The 23651-nt window shown below is 54.2% G+C and overlaps 1 protein-coding gene and 6 non-coding genes across 7 annotated transcripts in view; 3 read left to right on the top strand and 4 right to left on the bottom strand.

Moving 5' to 3' along the window:
* LOC120375640 (zinc finger protein 850-like) overlaps positions 1 to 23651 on the bottom strand; it is a gene marked incomplete at its 3' end in the record, with an annotated part of 811498 nt that overhangs the window by 404841 nt on the left and 383006 nt on the right. The window lies entirely within an intron of this gene.
* TRNAA-UGC lies at positions 1178 to 1249 on the bottom strand. The gene has a single exon. It is a non-coding gene; the product is annotated as a tRNA-Ala (tRNA).
* TRNAC-GCA lies at positions 4907 to 4978 on the bottom strand. The gene has a single exon. It is a non-coding gene; the product is annotated as a tRNA-Cys (tRNA).
* TRNAS-AGA lies at positions 6960 to 7041 on the top strand. Its single transcript has one exon. It is a non-coding gene; the product is annotated as a tRNA-Ser (tRNA).
* LOC120376218 lies at positions 9490 to 9653 on the top strand. The gene has a single exon (XR_005587122.1). It is a non-coding gene; the product is annotated as a U1 spliceosomal RNA (small nuclear RNA).
* TRNAR-UCG lies at positions 14878 to 14950 on the top strand. Its single transcript has one exon. It is a non-coding gene; the product is annotated as a tRNA-Arg (tRNA).
* On the bottom strand, positions 22449 to 22542 carry TRNAI-UAU. Its single transcript has 2 exons — positions 22505 to 22542; positions 22449 to 22484 (listed from the first exon to the last, which is right to left on the bottom strand). It is a non-coding gene; the product is annotated as a tRNA-Ile (tRNA).

Here is a 23651-nt window from a genome sequence, read left to right as displayed (position 1 = left end):
GGCAGGAAACAATACAGAAAACCTGCTACTCTTGGTTTCTTAGCAGTCCTAGCCCCAGCCTGCTCCTCCATCCAGAGCCCTGAGGCCTTATTCCTTTTTTAGTTAAATATCAAATCCAGGAGAAAACACAGTTATACAAAGCAAAATGAAATCACAAATAGAAATGTCATTGGAAATACAGAAATAAAAAAGGAAAATGCAATTCCCATCACTTTATCATGTCTGGGCCATTCCTGTATCAAGAGCACCCGCTAAAGTCCCTGTGTGCTTACAAGAAACCTGGAGGAACTCATACCACAGCCTGAACATGAAACTCAACTGCTCCCAGGTGCTGCAGTAAAACCCTTTCCCTGCTGTGAAGTTGCACTCCATAGGATTTTATGAAAATATGCTAATGAGTGTGAATATAAAGTGACTGGACTATGCTTCATGCAAAAGGTCTCTTGTAAGGTATCATTACAAAGCTTATAATCTACTGTGAGTGTTCATCCTATTTGTATGAACTGATCATTCTTGGATCTGAAACTAGAAATATGAACTATAACTCTGAGGTCCTGTTGTAATGATGCAAAGTGTGGGCCATTAATAGTGGTTTGGACTCTTGATGGCTCCCATTAACCAGGACAATTGACTGGAGATGGCTCTGTCCTGCACCATCTGTGAGTCAGGCCAGGAAGAATGAAGGCTTGGGGGGTCTCACAGGACATGTGACCATGTCACCTGGTACAGGAATCCATCTTAAACCTGGGGCTCTTCCCCAGGAGAGAGACAAGAGATTCCTGCCTTGTACCAAAGCTGTATAAGGGGGTGGAACAGAAGGAAGGTGGCTGCAGTCATGAGACATCCCCTAGCTACCACCTGAGCTGGAACAAGGACTATACCAGGTGAAAAGATTGGGCCCAGACAAGAAATACGTCTAGTCTTTGCCTCTCAGTCTGTGCAGATGGGACCTTCCCCTCCAGTGCTGGAAGATTCGCCCTTCTCATCTACCCTTGCCCCAAGCAGCACAGCCGGTGGGAATCTTACATGTACAGAGGAGACTTAGGAGCAGAAACCCCCCCAGACCTTCCATGCAATTGGCACTTGCCCCTGACTGAGCAGGACTGAAATTCCTGCAGGGAGACTGCTGGGTAACATCCCCTCTGGGCATGAGCAAAGCAGCAGGGTGAAAAGAACTTGGAGATGCTGGGGATTGAACCCAGGACCTCATACATGCAAAGCATGTGCTCTACCACTGAGCTACATCCCCACATAGGCTGTGGGGCCTACAGGTTACACTCAGAGCCGTCCTGTTCCCAGCACATCCCGTGACCTATATGCTTCATGAGAAGCCCATTCCCCTCTCTGAGGGCCAGTCCTGCTCTCCTGGAGTTTACTTGCTCATAGGGATCAGTTTTCAGCAGGGCCAGATTCGATGTGTGGGACAGAGAGAGTGGGTGCCCTGGACTCAGGGTGCAGAGATACACTCAGCCCTCTCCCCTGCATTGGGTGGGAGGTGCTGCCACCCCCTGCTGGAAGGTAATGGGAGGGGAGGGGCCCTGTGAGTCGCTCAACACCTGACCCTGGTGGCAGCAGTGGTGTGGGGAGCTCTAGGTGTTTCTAGGATCTGCTCTTTCCACCTGCCTGTGAAGTCCAGCTTTCCCCAGCACATTCACTGTGGTGCAATTGGGTCACTGTTTCCATGGCTGAACAGCAAAGAATCACTCCCAGTTTCCCTTCTATCTGTGGCAGGATTAGCCTGTGTTGGTGATTAATGAGGTGGCTCTTGTTGTAGAATGTTATTCATTCCCCACCTTAACAATTCACACAGTCCCTTTCCTATGCAGATTCCCAGCACCTCAGTGATCCTGGTAGCAGGGGTTGGGGCCTGAGACTTTCAGGGTCCTTTTTCCCCTCCACCTGGAGTGAACTCAGCTTTTCCCCCATCCCAGACAATCCATGAAATAACAACAGGGGCATAAAGAAAAGGGGAGGGAACATCTCACGGCCAGGGCTGGATGTGCCCAGGGCCCCCTGCTTGTCCATTGTTTCCATGGAATTTGGCTCCCTGCTTTGCACAAGGGACAGAGAAAGATCTTGCTGTTCCTGCATCTGTGCAAGGAAAATTGTGCTTCCCTAGGAAAGAGAGGCGGGAAATGGCCCCATGGTGGGACAATATCCTCAGGATTGAGACCTAAGGACTCAGGCTGAGAACTGATTTAACCCCACTCATCTGGGATTTAACAAATTCTCTTCCATGGAGACACTGGGAACTTGTGACATTGATCCAGACTCTGGGGGTTCAGGCTGCTTTAGCTCTTGGTAAAAACATGAACTTGATTCCAAGAAGGGAGAGAGGAGAAGCCTGAAGCTGACTTTAGTCCCAGGCTGGGGTCTCCTGAATGGTGGGAAACATCCTTGGCTGCTACCCAGGGACAGCAGCTACTGGCGACACACCAGGGCTGGGATGAGAGGGGAATGTTACATGGACTTTATCATACAGGCCCCATCCTGCTTCTCAGAGTCCACAGGCGAGAATCTAGAGAAGGGTGAGTCATTTCTCAGCTGCATTCTCAGGAGAAGCCGGTAGCCGTCCTTGACCAGAGACCCAGGGGAGCAACCACGGCAGTTCTGCGGAGAGCTCTGGCTGCCAGGGGATCCAGCTAGGAGAGGGAGTGCTGGGGGATCTGCAGTTTTTGCAGTGGGGCTGTCTCAGGGGTCACAGGTGGCTTTGTTGGGGGGGTGGGGAAGTAGGGACTACAGGATGTGAGGCTGGCTGAAATGAAACTGCACAAAAAACCTCCCCCTTTGCTCCAGCTAAGGCCCTACTTTGGCCTCTCCCCCTTTCATAAAAATCTCCATATCTACCCCGGCTCTCAGAAACCCCCTCTCTCCCATGGGTATTTTCACGGTTTCTTCCTTTTTTCATGGAGAGAGAGAGAGAAAAAAAAACAAGCCTATTAATTTGAGCTACCAACACAGTTCACAGCATGAAATACACAATTTTGTGTTCAATGAGTTGTGTTCATTTACATAACATGAAAAATATGTTTTGGCCAATGCATGAAAACCTCACTGCATTGAACAACCCACTTGGTATAGTTAATGTACTACAGAATATTTAAAGAAGTTAAGAAAAATGTGCTTATAAATTAACGTGTTGTGCCATTTACACACGCACAAGACAGAAGAAACTGAATTATTTGAGCTTCTAAAATTTCCATTTTCTCACAGCATTTTAGTTCTCAATATTGTTTTAATTTGCTTATTTTTTTGGAACTAGAAATGAGGAAAGAGCACACTGAAGTCAGTGGAATTACCGCAGTGAGGGATTAGTCTCATTATTTGTCACTAACAAAACCTTTGTTAACAGAGAGTTAACTTTGACTGTTGTGGAAGTAGAAAGAACTGACAGGGATTTGTAGGGGATCTTAATGCATGACAGTCTCTTTTAGCAAGAGTCAGGCTAACTGTAACCCTAATAACGCAAGATTTGTAGAAGCGAGGATTGTGTGAGTCAAATGGAAAAGAACTGTGTGAGAAGTTGTTTTGACCTTGTGTAGATAATGTGTAGATAATACGAAATGTAGACTGGAGTCTCCTAAGTGAGAAAAACAAGATATCAGGATGACCTATGTATAAACAAAATGCAGCTGTTGCTTATTATTGTCTAGGGCACTCTCTCCCTGCTGTAGGTGCTAAACAGAATAAAGTATCTGACTCTGCTGTACCCAAACAAAAAGTGAGAACTGAGTTTTTCTCCAACACTGTGACTATCTCTTACCTTCCAGAACATCGAGTTCAGTAAAACTCAAACTCTGGAAAAACAGGGAATACAGAGTGAGGGTACATGCCCAGATAACCTTAACTCTGCCCTCTAGAAGAGAATCCCTGATAGCATATGAGAACAAGGAAAGATTTGGGGACAAATTACAGCTACTTCCCAAGAGTTTGTTTCTTCTGTAATTAATTGATCCTGGCCCCATCCATTGATCCTGGCCTGGTGTCTGGCTATGGAATTTACTATTTACTATTTTTATCCCAGCATATTTAAAGGCAAAACTGCTTTACAAAAGCTCCTTTATTCTAGGTTATACAAACAGGTCACTTCCCAGCTATTTCAAAGAGATGGAATTTTCCTGACCCACAGGGAACTTAAACTAACATGCTCAAGATCACACATTCCTTAGGAGAAAACGAAGGGGAAAAAAAACCCCACCAAACCGTTGCTGTTTCTACCCAAATGATCAATGAGATCAGAAAGTGAGACTGTGCAATTAACTGTCTGGGACTACACTGACTCTGCAGTTACTTGGATGCAGACACACCCAGCTCTATGGTTGGTAAACGTACAGAGACTCTGCTGCTGCTCATGAACTAGAAGCACATGACCTCTGAACAGCTGCCATTCGAATGTATCTGAAAGTCACAAGGAACAACGATCTGTGTTAAAGGAAGGCTGCCATTTATTAGAGCCCCAGTTGATGCCGTGTGCACAAACAGAGGATTGAATGTGTAACAGGGAGTTTGGTAAATCTTGGTTCTTTTAGTTTTGTAACAGGCTCCTGTCCACCTCCAGTAGAGTTTTCAGTCCCAATGGCAACTTACTTACCAAATGTAATACAGACTAGTGCATTCCTCCCAAGTGGATGTAGTTCTTGTTCTTCTGCACATTGTAGCCCATGGAGGCCAAGGACCTGCAAATGTGTCTTCATGTGCCTTCGTTTATTTGATGAAAACACAAATTAGACACTTAGAGGATTGGAACTGATTTCAGCTGGGGGACATGTTTGCTAGGTTTTTATGCATTTGCACAGGAAAATGTTGAGTGTTTCCATTTATTTCAGGTATCCCTAGTCAGTAGAGCTCCTGAACATAATGGAAATGGATATGCAATTATTATTGCTGTTGAAGGACCAGGCTTTTAAGGGGGCACTTGGATTTGAACCAAGGACCCCTTGATCTGCAGTCAAACACTCTACCACTGAGCTATACCCCCTGACAATTACATTGGCAAGTCAGTGATCTTAAGGATCTTGAAACCTGAGAGTGGAGTTCATTTCTTCCACACCAGTGTTGCTGACTGTGCATCCCGGAGCTATGGGGTGAGTGGGGAAGGCCCACAACTAGCTTGTCAGTATCAGCAAAGGAGCAGCCGACATCAGGACCAACGAGACGTGTTGGTGGCCCATCAGGAAGAATCCACTCTCCCAGAGACTTCTCGGCAAGGGCATGGTACACAATGGGGGCTACCTACCCCCCACGTCCCAGCAAGGGTCTTTCTAGTCCCACTTCAGTGTTACCCAATTTCTAATCAGTCTTTGGCCCAGATTCCCTCCCTGAGCGGCACCAGCACATGCCTGGGCCCCCTGCTAGTGTTAAATCTGCCTTGAGCTGGGACCCAGCTTGGCAAAGAGCCTGCAGCCCCCTCTGTGCTGGGGAGTGAGAGCAGCCCTGGCACTGGGCAGGGCAGCCCTGAGGGAATGAACCCAATGTGCCCGTGAGGCCCTGATCCAGAACCTCTGCCAGGCAGCTTGTGCTGCTCGGGCGTCTCTAGTCTCCGGCGAGGATTCAAAGCTTCTCTGCTCCAGGGGAACCCCTGGGGGAGGGAGGCAGGGCTCCTGCAGGATAAATCTTCCTGCTGGCAGAGCTCCGGTCCCCTCCTCATGGGCACAGGGCGTTGCACACGGCACCCACCACATCCACACACCCCTTTGTGGGGAGAATCAGCTCTGGGATATTGGGGTCAAACCCTTCCCACCTCCTCCCTGCAAACCTTCTCCTGGCTTCAGTGAGGGAAAGGGGGCGTGAGGGGCTAGTGTGGTAACAGCAGCAGCGTGGCTGTGGGGCTCGTCCGGTGGCTGGGGCCAGTCGCCTGAGCATGAACCCAGCCGACCCCAGGAGATGGACCCGGGTCACCAGCCCAATCCACCGCACGGCTGCTCCCGCTGCCCCGTTAGTGCGCGAGCTCCCACAGACCACGCTGGGGAGAGCCCCCAGCTGCAGGGGAGACGCCCCTGAGTGCCTGGCAGGGCCCAGCTCCTGGCTGACCTGCCCTGCTGGGGGTCAGGGGGCTGGGTGACAGGGGGGCTCTGGGGTGGGACTGTCACTTCCCCCCCCCCCCCCCGCCAAGCCAACAGGATCACAGCAAACAAAACCAGCTCGGCCGGCAGGGGAAGAGTTCAGTCCAGGGCCTGGTGCATTCTGGGAGCAGGGGCGGTGCAGAGAAAGGGCAGATACGGGGCAGCTCTGAACACTCTGCGCAGAACTGCCTGTCCTGTCCCGCAGCCCCTGGTACAGGGGGCTTTTCGCCATAGTTTTAATCAGGCCAATAAATTGAAACAAACCCCTGTTAAATCATTGCTGAGCCCGAGTCCTTCACCCACATTGCTTAGGGCATTGGGTGTTTCATTTCCTGCCTCAATTTCACACAGAGACACAATTTCCTTTGCACAGATCAATGAACAGCAAAACCTCCCTGTGTCTCTGGTCTGAGCCAGGGCATTCGATTCCAGTGAACCCTTCTCTCCTGCAATGCGATGGTCAGACAGAGGGGACGTGGCACCTGCATCCCTGGCAGGGAGATATTGGCTCGGCTCTTTCTTTCTGCTGCTGTTGTTAGTCCATGAAACATCAAGGGTGGAATGCAAGGCTGAGTTCATGCACCAGCCCTCAGTGCCCTAGAGAAATCCTGCCCCCTGCTATTGGAACGATGTGCTGGAGATTTGACTAGGAAAGGGACTGTCTGAATTGTCAGAGTGGGGAATGAACAACAATCTACAGCAATGTCGTTCACACAAACACACTCTGATCATGCTCCAACCAGAAGGGAAATGGGCAGGAATTCTCACTGTTCAGCCAAGGACACTCTTACACTAATGCAGCCATGAGTGTGCTGGGGAAGCTGGTCTGAGCAAACAATTTGAAGCGACAATTCAGTGAGAACAGAATCATCATGTAATAGAACAACTGTAGATTAAGTAGTTGTGGCTGAGTGGTTAAGGCGATGGATTAGAAATCCATTGGGGTCTCCCTGCGCAGGTTCAAATCCTGCCAACTATACAAGCTCTATGTTGCTGCTGTTACTATAGTCTTAGTATCTGCGCATCCACAGTGCAAACTGGAGCCAGATCGAGTTTCACTCTGTCTACACTTAAAATGCTGCTGTGGCACTGCTATAGCACTATGGAGTAGACAGTGACTGGAGGGGTTTTCCCACCCCTGTAATAGCTACAGGGACAAAACCATTCTTCCTTTTCTTTAGCACTATCTAACCAGGGCTTAGGTCACCTTAACTCTATGGGTTTGGGGGGGGTCACACCCTTAGAGACGTCGCTCTGCCAGTTCAGTGCCCAGCGTACACCAGCCCTTAGATCCCTCTGGGTATTTCAATGCAGGCACTGACCTGTGAGAGGAAAACATCAGCTCACAAACACAGAGACTGAATTTCGCACATTTAATCTCGCTGCACTTTCCAGAAAGTCACAAAATTCAATTCATTCTTGCTAGGACAGAGAAAAAATAAGTGACACTAAGTTTTTGTCTTGGTTAAATAAAATTAAGTGTTTAATTAATATAGTAAAATCTGTACTGATTCCTCTAATTAACACCACAGCGTGAAATAGGAACAGAGACAAATCTTGTCGGTGACGAATAATTTCGCAAATGATCGTCCCATTATTAATTTCCACGCTGCCCCCATTGGAGGTCTGGGCATCTCCAATGCCATTGCTCTGCATTCACCTTCCCCTTAGACTTGTTCTCGGACATTCGCCTTCCTCTGCAGCGTGGGGCACAGGTCACTTGCTGGAGGATTCCCTGCACCTTGAGGTCTTTAAGCCACCATTTGAGGACTTCAATAACTCAGACATAGGTTAGCGGTTTGTAACAGGAGTCGATGGGTGAGATTCTGTGGCCTGCATTGTGCAGGAGGTCAGACTAGATGATCATAATGGTCCCTTCTGACCTTAAGTCTATGAATCTATGAATCTATTCCCAAATTTGGAAAACTGTGCAGTTCAGAATGTGAATAGTGACCTCGTCTCCTTCCTGCACCTGTTCTACATTGCTCCACAGCAGCTTCTCCCCCTGCAGAGTCACCCCAGCACGGCAGTGCAGCCACCCAGGGTTCAGCAGCGGCCCCTGGCAAGGACAGTGGGTGCAGCTAACAGCCCGGTGTGCCTGGCAGTGAGGCAGCTGTAAAAAAGCAACCCTCCCCCCAAGAAGTACAGAGACTGAATTCCCCAACTTTAACATCATGACCCCCTGTAGAAAGCCACACGTGTCAGTTGTATTTTCACAGGGAGATGCAAAAATCAAATGACACCAATTTTTAAGTTGAGGAGATAGTTATTAACCTCACAAAAATATACTAAAGATCCCTCAACATAACACCTGAAGGTGAAATATGAACAGAGACAAACCTTGTCAGCAAAGGCTCATTTCCCAAACGATCCTCAAAAAGTTACTAATTCCAACCCCTCCTCCACAGGAGCTCTGTGCAGTGTAACTGTTCTGCAGGCAGCTTCCCATTAAATGCTGTTGTGGGACATTCCCAGACCTGGAAATGTACGAATGACAGAATTTGAAGAGCAAACCTGGCTCCCCGCACCAGGCGGGATTTGAGTGTTTTGTCCCTGTCATTTAGTCTTTGTCAATAGTACAGACGCCATGGGCAGGACTCCAGGCTCTGCTTGAGGGATCCTGGCACAGGGGCTGGTGGGGGAGAAAGGATTGTAGATTCTCACCTGAGCTCTGGAGAGGAGGTAATAATTGAAGGGGGCATTTTTGACTCCTCCCCTCCTCAGTGTCCCAGGGCTGGAATTCTGGAATATATATATTCTGTCTGCAAACACACACCCCCTCCCCCGGGGCGGGCTGCAGCGCTCGCTGGGGCTGTCTCCAGTGGCTGAAGTTGCCTCCATCTCTGCTTTACCTGGGGGGTGGGGGGGAGACAAAGAGAGGAGATGGTCCCAGGGTGTGAAAGCAAAATTAGGGGGCTGGGAAAGGACTGTTTGGAAAGGTGGGTTTTTTGCGAGGGGAGGGGAGGTCATTCTTGTATTGGACCAGCTTCCGGTGGGGAGAGAGAGAGAGAGCGCGCGCGAGAGAGAAGCGAAATGCAAGCTGCGCTCTTTCCCCAGCAGCAGGTGGGCCAAGTGGTCTCTCTGATGGCCTGGCTTCCCGGGACGGGACCCGGCTACTGCTACAGGCCAGGCAAGAGCGGCGGCCCGGGCGGGCAGGGGGAGGGGCCCGAGCGGAGGGGCGGAGCCGCGTGAGCGGGTATGCAGATCTGTGTGCGAGCAGAGCATTGTGGGAGCAGACGCTGGCTGCCAGGCAGGGCCCGACTTTGGCACCGGGAGCTCGGCGTGGAGAAGGGAGGGGCTCCGGGGGACGTGTCGGGGCGGCTGTCGGCAGTGGGGGCCGGTGTGGGCGAGGCCGGCGGTCGGTCCGCCCCGTGTGTTATAAGTGCGGGGCGAGCGAGGGCGGGCGGCGGCCGGGCAGCAGGAACTCATATTTACCTGGTAGGGGAGATACCATGATCATGAGGGTGGTTTTCCCAGGGTGAGGGTCATCCACTGCACTGCGGGTGTGCTGATCCCTGTGATTTCCCCAAATGCGGGAAACTCAACTGCATAATTTGTGGTAGTGGGGGACTGCGTTCGTGCTCTCCCCTGGCAATTGGTTGGAACAACAGAAAACCAAAAGTGGGCTGCTTAGGCTTACTGCACTGCAAAATAGACTCTAAGGAGAGCAGGGTTTTTTTCTGTAATTTTGGGAGTGCTCTTTTTCCACAGGTCCTGTACTTTTGGGCACCTTCATCATTCTTCCTTGTAACTTCCCAGGCACGCAGATCCTTCTGTTCAACGCTCACTGGACGGACGTGTGAAACACAGTCTTTTTCAGGAGAGAATGTGCAGCTTTTGGACCCTGGCGCCCAGCAAGAAGTCCTGAGACTCTTTTTCTGATGGATGGACCCCACTGACTTGCCTTTACCAAGCAGAGACTAAGGACCGGCTGATGGCTCTCTTTGCAAACGGACGCCATCAGACTGAGCCACGAGGCGTGCTGCAGGATAGCCCCTCCCCACCAAAAATTAATGCCATGACCCAGATTCGAACTGAGGTTGCTGCGGCCATGGCGCAGAGTACTAACCACTATACGATCATGGCCAGGTGCTGGGATGGCAGGCAGCAGCCCTGTGGCAAATGCTCAGCTGTGCGCCCTCGGGGCATCCACCTACCTCGCTGGTGGCCACAGGTATTTCTCAAGTCTCCCCATTACAGTCACAGGTAAAATGCTGAGCAAAGGAAAAAAGAGAGGAAGCCAATCCCATGCCTGTCCCTTTTTCTGTCTTCCTCCACCCCTGGACCAAGTTCCTCCCCGTTTGTCTGGGCCATTGTCCTCATGCCCCTGGCCAGCCTATTTCCCTTTGCCGCTCTGAAACGTGCCCCCACGTGCAGGCCCCGGGGGAGGCTTTGGCTAGGGCGAGCGTGTCCTTGCGAGGTAACTGTCTCTCTGGAGGTGAAAGTCATCAGTTCGGGGTGCGAAGGGAAGTGGCCGTCGAAGGAGAATGCAAGGCATGTGGCGGGCAGGCCAGGGATTTCTTTGTCCCCCCCTTCAAAAGGGGTCACCCTCCCCATCGGGGAATCAAACCCTGGTCTCCCGCGTGACAGGCGGGGATACTCACCGCTATACTAACGAGGAAAGGGGTACGGTGAGGGGCCCCAGCTCCAACAGACCAGCTACGGTCAGCGTACACCTACACCGTCGCATGGGCCCCAGCAGGCAACAACACCCCTGGTCCTCTTCTGCTTCCCAAAGGCTTTGGCCGCAGCAACAGCCCTGGCCCTCCTCACCTGCCCTTGCCCAGCAGGACGCCTTTTCGGGCCTACACAGCTCCGCACACAACACCCGCCTGGGACCTTGCCCTCCCCTACCAGCTCAGCAGCACCTTTTTTCCTCTCAAAACCTCCTCTTGCCACCCTCCCCCTTCCACACTTCACACTCACCTCATCACAAACTCACCCACGGCCCCTTTGGCTTCTCAAGCGCCTCTGGAGGGACGCAGCTTCCCTGGCACGCAGATCCGGCTGATGGCTCCCAAGTGTGCAAGTCCGTCCCCGCAGAGCTGCCCCATAGGGTGACATTGAAGAAACTGTGGAAAACGGGACGGGGGTGGGGGGTAATAGGCTCCTATATAAGAAAAAGTCCAGCCAGACCGGACTGTCCCTTTAAACATGGGACATCTGGTCACCCTGGAGCAGCCCGGCACTCCTGCTCCCCGGTTGGTGCGTTTGTGACCCGGGGGCCGACGCGAGAAAGGGCAGTGAGTGAGCTCGGGGCTCTCCGGCGCCACCTGCTGGGAGCAGAGGGCAATGACTGAGCGACGTCCTGGCTAATTTAAATATCACCTGGTTCTCTGCCGGGTGGCTCCACTGGAGAGCTGGGGCGTGGCCTCAGTGTGGCAGCACCTTATTTGCATATTAAAAGCAGCTGTTTGGGGCCATTGGGGTAAAATAGGAGTAAGTTTTGGGGTTGGGCCCCACATGTTTAGTGCAGGCTGTGGGGAGCCGGGCTGAGCAGAGCCTGTCCCGACGGGGTGTGTGGTCACCCTGAGCTGGGAGCGTGTGGCCAGACATGGGGAAGGGGCTGCGGGGGAGAGGGGGGGAAGGAGGGAGGGAGAAAGTGTTTCCTCCTTTTTTGGTGTGGGTGGGGTTCTCGTTACCTAATGAAGAGCAGCGGTGGGGGAGGGGAATTGAGACTCTGCTTTGGGGGTTGCTGGGGCGAGTGACACAAGCCCCCGGGTGCTGGGTGCTGCTGTGGGGCATAGGACAGGTGGGGGCGGGGCTGTCCGGGTGCTTGAGATGAGGGGCGGTTCCTGATTGGCTGGTGCTGGCCTGCCTAGTGTTTTCTGATAGTTGATCTCCCATTGGCCCTTGCGCGGGTCGGGTCTCTGAAAGCTGGTCTCCCATTGGGCCCTCCCCACCTGACGTTTCCGACGGGCTCATCTCCCATTGGTGACGTTGTCTGACAGCGATGCGGGGCGGAGCCGCCAGGGCCTTGTGCGCTCAGAGCTCAGCGCCGCCCGCGAGAAGCGGCGCGAGGCCGCGCGGGGCGGGTCCCGCTGCCGGGCGGAGGGACCGAGACCGCAGCCGCGGCGCCGCCTCCCGCCTGGCGAGAAGCCGCAGCACCGGGGGGGGGTCACAGGGCGCGAGGCGCTTCCGCGCGCGGCTGTTTCCTGCCGGTCGCGGGGTGACGGGTCCTGCCCGGGGCGGCCGCGGGGTCCCGATGGCAGCGGGGGGCTCTGGCGTCCGCCCGCCCGCGGCGGCTGGGAGCTGCGGGGCCCCCTGCACGGGCCGGGGGCTGGGGCTCCTCCTCACCCCCCCCCCCCCCGGTGACTGGGAGCTCCGGGCTCCGCCTGCGGTGTCTGAGCGCCGGGGCTCCTCTCCTGCCCGGGGCGGCCGGGAGCTCCCGGGGCTGCGGCTCCTCCTCACCCCGGTGACTGGGAGCTCCGGGCTCCGCCTGCGGTGTCTGAGCGCCGGGGCTCCTCTCCTGCCCGGGCGGCCGGGAGCTCCCGGGCTGCGGCTCCTCCTCACCCCCACCCCGGTGACTGGGAGCCCGGGCTCTGCCTGCGGTGTCTGAGCGCTCCTGCCCGGGCGGCCGGGAGCTCTCACCCCGGTGACTGGGAGCTCCGGGCTCTGCCTGCGGTGTCTGAGCACCGGGCTCCTGCCCGGGCGGCCGGGAGCTCCCGGGCTGCGGCTCCTCCTCACCCCGGTGACTGGGAGCTCCGGGCTCTGCCTGCGGTGTCTGAGCGCCGGGGCTCCTCTCCTGCCCGGGCGGCCGGGAGCTCCCGGGCTGCGGCTCCTCCTCACCCCGGTGACTGGGAGCCCGGGCTCTGCCTGCGGTGTCTGAGCGCCGGGGGCTCCTCTCCTGCCCGGGCGGCCGGGAGCTCCCGGGCTGCGGCTCCTCCTCAGCCCCGGTGACTGGGAGCTCCGGGCTCTGCCTGCGGTGTCTGAGCGCCGGGGCTCCTCCTGCCCGGGCGGCCGGGAGCTCCCGGGCTGCGGCTCCTCCTCACCCGCCCCGGTGACTGGGAGCTCCGGCTCCGCCTGCGGTGTCTGAGCGCCGGGGCCTCTCCTGCCCGGGCGGCCGGGAGCTCCCGGGCTGGCTCCTCCTCACCCCGGTGACTGGGAGCTCCCGGCTCTGCCTGCGGTGTCTGAGCGCCGGGGCTCTCTCCTGCCCGGGCGGCCGGGAGCTCCCGGGCTGCGGCTTCTCCACACCCCCGTGACTGGGAGCTCCGGGCTCTGCCTGCGGTGTCTGAGCGCCGGGGGCTCCTCTCCTGCCCGGGGCGGCCGGGAGCTCCCGGGGCTGCGGCTTCTCCTCACACCCCCCCCGGTGACTGGGAGCTCCGGGCTCTGCCTGCGGTGTCTGAGCGCCGGGGGCTCCTCTCCTGCCCGGGGCGGCCGGGAGCTCCCGGGGCTGCGGCGCTGCAGGGTCTGTGAGCAATGACGTGGGGCTGCGGGGCCCTCCCGCCATCAAGGCCTGTTGGAAAACCCTGGGTCCATCCGCAGCGGCTGGGAGCTCTGGGGTCCGCTCGTAGGAGCTGCAGGGTCCATACGCAGTGGGGTGGGGCTGTGGGGGCTCCCCGGCCACCCATGGCTGCTGGGAGCCCCAGGGTCTGCCTGTGGGAGCTGTGGGGAGATGAGGGGTTTGGGGTGGAGGAGGGGGCTCCAGGCTGCAGGGTGGGGCCGAGGGATTCAGAGTGCAGGAGGGGGCTGTGGGTTGAGGCAGGGGGTTGGGGTCCAGGACGGGGTGATGGCTCTGGGGTGGGGGCAGGGATGAGGGGTTCCAGGTGTGGGAGGAAGCTCTGGGCTGGGGCAGGAGGTTGAAGTGCAGAGGGGTGAGGGCTCTGGGGTGCAAGAGGGGGCTCTGGGTTTGGGGGGGTTCAGGGCTGGGGCAGGGGGTTGGGGTGCAGACTTACCTCGGGCAGCTCCTGGTCAGCGGCGCAGCAGGGGGGACCTACTGGCCACTTCCAGGGCACAGCGCGGTGCCCTAGGACACGTAGGGACCAGCCTGCCTGAGCCCCACAGCAACGCTGACCGGACTTATAACCTGGTCACCGCACTGGGAGCTCCAGGGTCCCCCTGTCCCATGTGGTGGCTGGGAGCTCTGGGATCCACCCACAGCAGCTGGGAGCTCTGGGGGCCTCCCGCTGCTCACAGTAGCTGGGAGCTGTGGGGTCCATCCGTGGTGGCATGGGCCTGTGGGAGCCCCTTCCGCCACTGGTGGCTGATAGCTGTGGGGCCCCCACCGGCCGACAGCTCCAGTCTTGCTGCCCCAGGGCTGAGGCGGAAAATGTCACTGAGATCTCTGAAAGTCACAGATTCTGTGACCCCCTTTATATAATCTTAGCCTTAATAGTTGTTGACTGTCTCTCTCAATCTAGAGGTCTGTTCTAGGGCAGATGGGACAGGGAAGACAGAAGCTCACCCCCCAGCACAGGTTTGGGCAGCAATGGCTCTTGGGCTATTTGCTGTGCATGCAGAGGACTTGTCCAGGCCGGTGGAGCAGCTCAGCCAGATGAGGAGCTGGAAGAAGGAGACCTGAGCAGCCTGGAGAGCCCTCTTTTTCTCCACAGCCACTGCCTGTCAGCAGGATTCCTCCTCCTCCTCAGTGAGACCAAATCTAAGCACCTAGATAGCTGGTCTGTCCGCTGCACCCCAGTCCCTCATGCCTGAGCCTCCCTGCCAAGTCCTGTACCTGGCTCCAGAGAATTGTCTCACATCTCACTGGGAACTCGACTTCTTGTGCCCAGAGAGTCTCGGCCCCATTCAGTAGAGGACCTGAGAAACACAGTGTCTGCCTTTTCCAAATAAGTGCTTGGAAAGGTTTTGTTCCTGTGACCACGTGGCCTAATGGATAAGGCATCTGACTTCGGATCAGGAGATTGAGGGTTCGAGTCCCTTCGTGGTTGTGCAACTTTTACCTTTGTACTGAAAGTCCTGCTCCCTTCAGGGCTGGAACCTCTTCTTGGCCGCTCAGGCCAATGCTCTGGCTTCAGCTAGAGCCCCGGGAAGGAGTTGGGGGTTGGGTGTCACATAGGCTGGGGCATGAGCCCCAGGTGCTTCCAGTCTCTCCTTTGCCCTTCCTGACTTGCCAAAGAAAATGGGCGGCTGCCCAGGCTAGTGTGTGGAGCAGTTTCCCTCTTCCAAGTGTGCGCCTGTCCCTGTGCTGGAGGGGGGTTGCTACATAGCACCTTGGGAGCCTGGGTGTTCCTCTGCTTCTCGCCAGCTGGGGAAAAGCCTCTTGGGGTAAAATCTCCTGCCCCACTGCCAAAGTGAGCACCTGGAGTGGGAACAGTAAGAGGCCCCACCAGGAGGCTGGCCCTGCTTTCCTCCCATCTTCTGATGTTGGCCACAGAGCATCAGCAGCTGGCTGTGGGTGGTTTTCAGTGGGGGTTCGGCATGCCAGGGAGCAGGGAGCAGCCTGGCTGGGTGTCTCTGTGGCTGTCTGCTGGCCACGCATAGGCATGGTTCTCCTCTCCTCTTGCCCTGCCCTTGGTTGCTCTGTGGCTTTTAAGCCTTCCCTTGGAGCTGTCAGCACCAGCCGCCTCTGTCCTAGGTGCCCAGAGGAGGAGAGGTGCTGGGCTCCAGACTGGGACTCTGCCTCCCTCCTGCCTTTCCCTGACTATGAAACCTGGCCCTGACACTCCTTTCTTCAAGTGCCATGTGGGCAAGAGGAAAAGTGTGGTAGAAAGCACAAGGGCCAAACTTGTGGGCATCAGAAATCCCAAACACCCAGTCAAACCATAGCCACTTCTAGACCCCATTCCAACCAAAGACCTGGCTCCAGTGGGTATGAGTCACTCAGCACAAGGTAAACAACTCATTCTTATACAGCTGGAGATAGGAAAGCGCTTGGATCTCCAGGGATTTACCATAATGTCCCATTGAGATTTGAACTCAGATTCCAGCATGCCAACCATTACACCATGGGCCCAGCTTGTGCTAGTTTCTCTGAACATTGGTGACCCTATCATAGAATACCAGGGTTGGAAGGGACCTCAGGAAGTATCTAGTCCAACCCCCTGCTCAGAGCAGGGCCAATCCACAGACAGATTTTTATTCCAGATCCCTAAATGGCCCTCTCAAGGACTGAGCTCACACACCTGGGTTTAGCTGGCCAATACTCAAACTACTGAGCTCTCCCTCCCTCACAGGCCCAGCTTGTGTAAGGGACTGTTGGCCCTTTACTAAAAGTGAGTGGGGTTTTTTTGGTTAGCTAGTTCCCAGTTCCAATAGAAGGGGGAAGGGTCAATGGGAAATCAGGACCCTGAGACTGACAGGCCCCTGGGGCAATGGTCACCAACTGGTAGGGAACAAGTGAGAATTTGTTAATGAGTAAAATTCCTGGTGAAAATTGGCAAAGCTGTGGAAATTTTGAAAAGTTCCAGTGAATTTACACACGAAGATACAAACAGAGAGACAAATAGAGAGAAAGAGAACATCACAGCCCTGGTCTACACTAAGGTCGGGGGTCGAACTAGGGTACGCGAATTCAGCTACGTGAATAACGTAGCTGAATTCGAACTACCCTAATTCGACTCACTTACCCGTCCAGATGCCGCGGAAGCGAACTCCGCGGCTCCAAGGTCGACTCCGGCAACTCCTCCTGCCGCGGTGGAGTACCGGAGTTCGAACTAGCGCTTCCGGGGTTCGAACTATCGTGTCTAGATCAGACGCGATAGTTCAAACTCCGAGCAGTCGAACTTGCCGCGTCGACCCAGCAGGTAAGTGTAAACGTGCCCACAGACTGCACAGGCCCACACAGACATAAACAAAAACCAAACCCACACAGCACACAGAGCCATATACACACAAGGGAAAGCCACACAAAACATAGAACAAATCCACACCAATAAATACAGCAAAAGCCCACAACAAGAAAGCACAAAAACCACATACCAAAAGAATACTTAGCAAAAAACAATCTGCATGCAAAAGTCACACACACACACACACACACAAAACTATGCAAGGCATCCACAAAAATTATACAGGACCCACATGCACATCAACACGACAGACAACAAAAACCCAACATACCGAAAGCCAGGCAGGGTTTGAGTCTCACAGTGAAGAGGGTGAGCACACAGGTGGTTTGGGGAGCAAAGACTGAGGGGGAGTCGGGGGCAGTGCTCTGAGCTCTGCTCGACCCCTCCTGACACAGGCGGCTGGTGGAGAGCAGAGCCTGGTAGATCTGTGGAATCTGCCCTGCTCTCTGTAAAACAAGGGGACCTCGGGGTCTTCTGAGCTGCAATTGTATTTTCTGCAGGCAAAATGATTGGCAGAAGCCATTTGCTTAAAGGAAACTAGTGCTATAAATGACGTTTGAACTCACAACCTCAGCATGACTCCACTCAGCACTGCTCTGTAAGTATTGGGCACTAACCCATTGCACCACTGGACCCTGTTTTCAGGAGTTTGTCTCCATGTTCCATGGATGGATTGGTGGAGTGTGTGTGTGGGGGGGGTTGCATTAGCTAAAACAAATCCATATTAAAGGCTACAGGATGGCAGCAGCAGAGGTGGGGAGTCTCCTTCCATGTGATAGAGCTGGTTCCCCCTTCCGTGGCTCAGGGGAAGGTTGGTGCTTTGAGCCCACCCGGTGCTGGAACGTCCCATGGGGGAGATTAACAGGACTCTTGAGAAGAGAATGGAGGGGAAGTCTTTTCTATCCCTGCCTAGCTCCATTGGTCTCCTGTGGCCCTTTCGGCTCTCTGCTCTCCTGTTGGGGAGATGCAGAGACAAGCCCCCATCGGGGTGAGTCACCGAGAGGCTGTGTCCCATGGCGTGTGGGGGGGAGAGGGGTAGGGGTGGGATGGGGCTCAAGGGGAGAAGGTTCTGTGTGACAGTGTGTGGGGGAGGGGGAGGGTGTGTTCCTTAGGATAGAAATGATTGAAAACACAGGGGCAGTGACAGTGAAGCCCCGTGTCTGAGTGTTATGACCCTGTGTGGTGCCGCCGTTTACCTTCCCCTCCTATGGTCTCAGCTTTCATTGAATCCAGCATTTTTTCACCTGTCCTCACCACAGAGGTGTCCCACATGCCTCAGCTACCGAGTGTCCCTCTTAGAGACGCTGAGGACTGGAACTGATTTCAGCTGCTGGACAGCTCTGCTAGGTCTTTATTCATTTGCACAGGAAAATGCTGAGTGTTTAAATTCATTTCAAGCCCCCTGCCCCCATTCAGCGAACTCCTGAACATACTGGAGATGGGTCTGGAAATCGATTTTGATTCGAAAAAGTTTTTAAAAGGGATCACTTGGATTGAAATTAGGAACCCATTACTCTGCAGGGAAACATTCACCCACTGAACTCTACTCTCAACAGAGAGCGCCATGTATAGCCCAGAGCAGGGACAGTTTTTAACCTGGGGGTTAGCAAACTTTCTCGCTATACAAACACCACAGCTTACAAACTCCCCAACCCCGCTCTGTGTCACCAGAGCACAACAACAACTCTCCTTGGGGCACACACAGCTCCCCAGCTCCCTGCCCGTCAGTCTCTCCAGCATTGCTCCAATCCCTTAAAGCAGGGTCTCAACCTCAATTTACCTTAGGGCCAGGGCCAGTCCTCCAGTTCTCCCAGTGGGCCAATAATGTCACTCATACTGCCCAGAACCTGCCCCAAAACTCTGCCCCTCACCTGCCTAAGGCTCTGGGAGGGAGTTTGGGTGCAGAAGGGGTAAGAGGCTGGTGTCTGGGAGGAAGTTTGGGTGGGGAGAGGAGGTCTAGGGTGCAGGCCCTGGGCTGGGGATTGGGGTACAGGGTCTGGGAGTTTGGGTTGGGGAGGGGGTCTGGGGTGCAGGTTCTGGGATGGAGTTTGGATGCTACTGCAGGCTCTGGGCTAGGGCAGGAGGAAGGGGGAACAGGAGTAGGGGTGGGGTTGCGGGAAGGGGGAGGAAGATTGGGGTAGGCGGGAGGGGGTGTGGGAAGGGGGAGGGGGTGCAGGCTCTGGAACAGATTTTGGGAACTTGGGGTGCACAGGAGAGGCTGCAGGCTGTGGGAGGGAGTTTGGGAGCTGGGGTGTGGAGGAGGGGATGCTGGCTCTGGGAGAGAGTTGGGGGATGGGGGTGCAGGCTCAGGAAGGGGGTCAGGAGTGTGGCGCTTACCTGGGGCTCCAAGGCAGGGCGGGCTGGGGGTCCCATTGGCCACAGGGGTGATCAGGCAGGGGCAGCGCGCGGAGGCCCAGCCCCACCCTGCCCTGCCATGGGGAGGGGCCGGCAGCCACTGGAGCGAGCAGGCAGACGCTGCTCAGCTCCGCTGCACTGACGGGGCCCCTGGGGGGGAGCGCCTGGGGGCAGCAGGTGGGGCCAAGGGAGTGACCTGGTCCCAAAACTGCTGGAGCCCCACGGGCGAGACCTGGGGACCAGGACTGCCAGCCAGACAAAACCCTTTAAGAGGAGGCGTCCCTCTGCCTGTCACAAACTGATCTTCCTCCTTCAGTTCAGTGACAGCCTGAATTGTTCCTTATCCTGCCAGAGCCAGAGGACTGAAAGCAGCAACATCAAACCCCTGTGTAGCTCGCGGGAATGGACATAAACACTCCCTGGTATCTGAGGAGATGTTCAGTTTTGCCCTTGGTCATCTTCAAGGCTAAAGGGAAAGGAGGTGGCGCCAGGTATAAAGAGTGAAACACGACACATCATAGTTATGCCCATGGTGGCTGCAAAATCTTTTGATGTACTTCTTCTTATCAGCAGTGTATTGTTTTCTCTGGAGTCTAGGCCTTGACCAAGAAATTTGTATCTTGATAAAATAATCGACTGCCCCTGGTGAAGGCAATGGACTTGACACCCACTGGGGTGTCCCAACACAGGTACAAGTACTAACAACCATGGCTGCCTTTAGCCATAGATTTTAATCGGGGCAATAAATACAAACCCCTGTTAAATCATTTCTCAGCCTGAGTCCTTCACCCACATTTCCTAGAGCATTGGGCCACCATGTGGACGTTTCATTTCCGACCTCAGTTTCACACAGAGACAAAATTTCCTTTGCACAGATCCATGAACAGCAAAACCTCCCTGTGTCTCTGGTCTGAGCCAGGGCATTCGATTCCAGTGAACCCTTCTCTCCTGCAATGGAGACGGTCAGACTGAGGGGACGTGGCACCTGCATCCCTGCCAGGGAGATATTGGCTCGGCTCTTTCTTTCTGCTGCTGCTGTTAGTCCATGAAACATCAAGGGTGAAATGCAAGACTGAATTCACGCACCAGCCCTCAGTGCCCCAGAGAAATCCTGCCCCCTGCTATTGGAACGATGTGCTGGAGATTTGACTAGGAAAGGGACTGTCTGAATTGTCAGAGTGGGGAATGAACAACAATCTACAGCAATGTCGTTCACACAAACACTCTCCCATCCTGCTCCAACCGGAAGGGAAATGGGCAGGAATTCTCGCTGTTCACCCAAGGACACACTTACACTAATGCAGCCATGAGTGTGCTGGGGAAGCTGGTCTGAGCAAACAATTTGAAGTGACAATTCAGTGAGAACAGAATCATCATGTAGTGAAATAAGTATAGCTCAAGTAGTTGTGGCGGAGGGGTTAAGGCGATGGACTAGAAATCCATTGGGGGTCTCCCTGCACAGGTTCAAATCCTGCCAACTATGCAAGTGCTGCACTGTTGTTATTATTGTAGTCTTAGTACCTCAGCATCCACAGTGCAAACTGGAGCCAGATCTAGTTTCACTCTGTCTACACTTAAAACACTGCAGTGGCACCGCTATAGCAGTTTGGAGTAAACAGTGGAGGAGTTTTCCCATCCCTGTAATAGCTACATGGACAGAACAATTCTTCCTTTTCTTTAGCACTATCTAACCAGGGCTTAGGTCACCTTAACTAGATGGGTTTGGGGGGGTGTCACACCCTGAGAGACGTCGCTCTGCCAGTTAAGTGCTCAGCGTACACCAGCCCTTAGATCCCTGTTGGTATTTCAATGCAGGCACTGACCTGTGAGAGGAAAACATCAGCTCACAAACACAGGGACTGAATTCCCCACAATTAATCTCGCTGCACTTTCCAGAAAGTCACAAAATTCAATTCATTCTTGCTAGGAGAGAGAAAAAATAAGTGACACTAAGTTTTTGGCTTGGTTAAATAAAATGAAGTGTTTAATCAATATAGTAAAAAATCTGTATTGATTCCTCTAACTAGCACCACAGCGTGAAATAGGAACAGAGACAAATCTTGTCAGTGACGACCAATTTTGCAAATGATCTTCCCATTATTAATTTCCACGCTGCCCCCATTGGAGGTCTGGGCATCTCCAGTGTCATTGCTCTGTGTTCACCTTCCCCTAGAATTGTTCTCGGACATTCGCCTTCCTCTGCAGCGTGGGGCTCGAGTCACTTGCTGGAGGATTCCCTGCACCTTGAGGTCTTTAAGCCACGATTTGAGGACTTCAATAACTCAGACATAGGTCAGGGGTTTGTTACAGGAGTGGGTGGGTGAGATTCTGTGGCCTGCATTGTGCAGGAGGTCAGACTAGATGATCATAATGGTCCCTTCTGACCTTAAGTCTATGAATCGATGAATCTAGTCCCAAATTTGGAAAATTGTGCAGTTCAGAATGTGAATAGTGACCTCGTCTCCTTCCTGCACCTGCTCTACATTGCTCCACAGCAGCTTCTCCACCTGCAGCGTCACCCCAGCACGGCAGTGCAGCCCCCAGGGTTCAGCAGGGGCCCCTGGCAAGGACCGTGGGTGCAGCTAACAGCCCGGTGTGCCTGGCAGTGAGGCAGCTGTAAAAAAGCAACCCCCTCCCAGAAGTACAGAGACTGAATTCCCCAACTATAACATCATGGCCCCTGTAGAAAGCCACACGTGTCAGTTGTATTTTCACAGGGAGATGCAAAAATCAAGTGACACCAATTTTTAAGTTGAGTAAATAAAGTTGAGGAGATAGTTATTAACCTCCCAAAAATACACTAAAGATCCCTCAACATGACCCCTGAAGGTGAAATATGAACAGAGACAAACCTTGTCAGCAAAGGCTCATTTCCCAAACGATCCTCAAATAGTTACTATTCCCACCCCTCCTCCACAGGAGCTCTGTGCAATGTAACTGTTCTGCAGGCAGCTTCCCATTCAATGCTGTTGTGGGACATTCCCAGGCCTGGAAATGTACCAACGACAGAATTTGAAGAGCAAACCTGGCTCCCCGCACCAGGCGGGATTTGAGAGTTTTGTCTTTGTCAATAGTACAGACGCCAGGGGCAGGACTCCAGGCTCTGCTTGAGGGATCCTGGCCCAGGGGCTGGAGGGGAGAAAGGATGGAAGATTCTCACCTGCGCTCTAGAGAGGAGGTAATAAGTGAAGGGGGCCTTTTTGACTCTGCCCCTCCTCAGTGTCCCCAGGGCTGGACTACAGGCCAAATGAGGGGGTGACACCACTTCGTTAATGAAAACCAGTGCTCCAGGTGAGACTTGAACTCACAACCTCAGCATAGCTCCTCTCAGCACTGCTCTATAAGTACTGTGCGCTAACCAATTGCGCCACTGGAGCACCTGTCCAGTGTGATTCTCCCAGTTCCCTAGGTTGATACAGCCAAGGAGTGACCCCAAAACATTCTCAGTGGAGCTGAGAGCCGGTAGCGACAAGTGTTGTACTCGGTGGGGTGGATTCTTCTTAAGGGTTCCAGGCCCCATTTGACCCTTTTGTTCTTCCCTGTGTAATAACAGAGCTGGTTAAGACTCAATGGAGAGTCTTGCTGCAGACCAACGGATCTGAAATCACTGATAACCAGCTCTAAGCATTAGTCCTGCTTTGGGACAGTGTCTCTCATGCAAGAAACTGCCCAGTCTGCGCTAGCAGTGAGGCTCCCTCACTAACAGCTGAAATCAGGGAGAGCTGTGTGAAGTGCAGGGCCCCAGGGGTGCCGGAACAGGGGGGAACAACACCCCAGGACTTTTAAAAATGGGAGGGCTCTGCCTTGCCACTTTGTAATGACCATAAGGGCGAGTGAGGGTGGGGAGGGGGTGGAGAGCAGTGAGCGGGAGGCGTGGTCTGGGGGTAAGAGGCAGCGTAGGAGGGGAGCGTTGGGGAGAGGGGTGGGGCAGGGGCGTGGAGTTGAGTAGAAGGGGTGGGGCTACTGTTCGGGGTCTGAGGCCACTACTTTTAGGAAGCCTGTTCCGCTCCTGGTGGGACCACAAGACGTCCCAGAGCAGAGAGGGTGGCCAGCAGAGCAGTGACAGGGTGGAACGGCAAGTGGCCGGCAATGTGGCCAGACAGCGGAGGGAGAAAGGGGCTTTCCCCCCAGGAGGTGAGAGGTGAACTCTGGGTTTTCACTGACCCAGGACAGCAGCTGTGGGTGAGGTGCAGTGATGGGAGGGGCACATCCACAGAGCTTCTGGTGTCTGGATTTAAGAGCCCGAGGCAAAAGGCCACTACCCAGCGCACTGTGGGGGGTGTTTTGCTCATAGTGTTGTGTTATGAATCCTGATTGTGGTGTTTTCCCAAGTTAATACAAGGTGATTATCGTCCTTTTTATTAAAGTTTCTTCCCTGCACTCAGTGGTTGTGAGTGGGGAAAGTATCACCTCTTAGAGGCACCCAGTGGCCAGGGTTAGTTTCCCCAGGTTACTGGGCGGGGGCTTAAGCAGATTGTGTGTTGTA

The sequence above is a fragment of the Mauremys reevesii genome, linkage group 12 (assembly GCF_016161935.1).
Source record: "Mauremys reevesii isolate NIE-2019 linkage group 12, ASM1616193v1, whole genome shotgun sequence".
Classification (NCBI taxonomy): domain Eukaryota; kingdom Metazoa; phylum Chordata; order Testudines; family Geoemydidae; genus Mauremys; species Mauremys reevesii.
The sequence above is the reverse complement of the archived record's forward strand: the minus strand, read 5'-3'. Positions and strand labels throughout refer to the sequence as shown.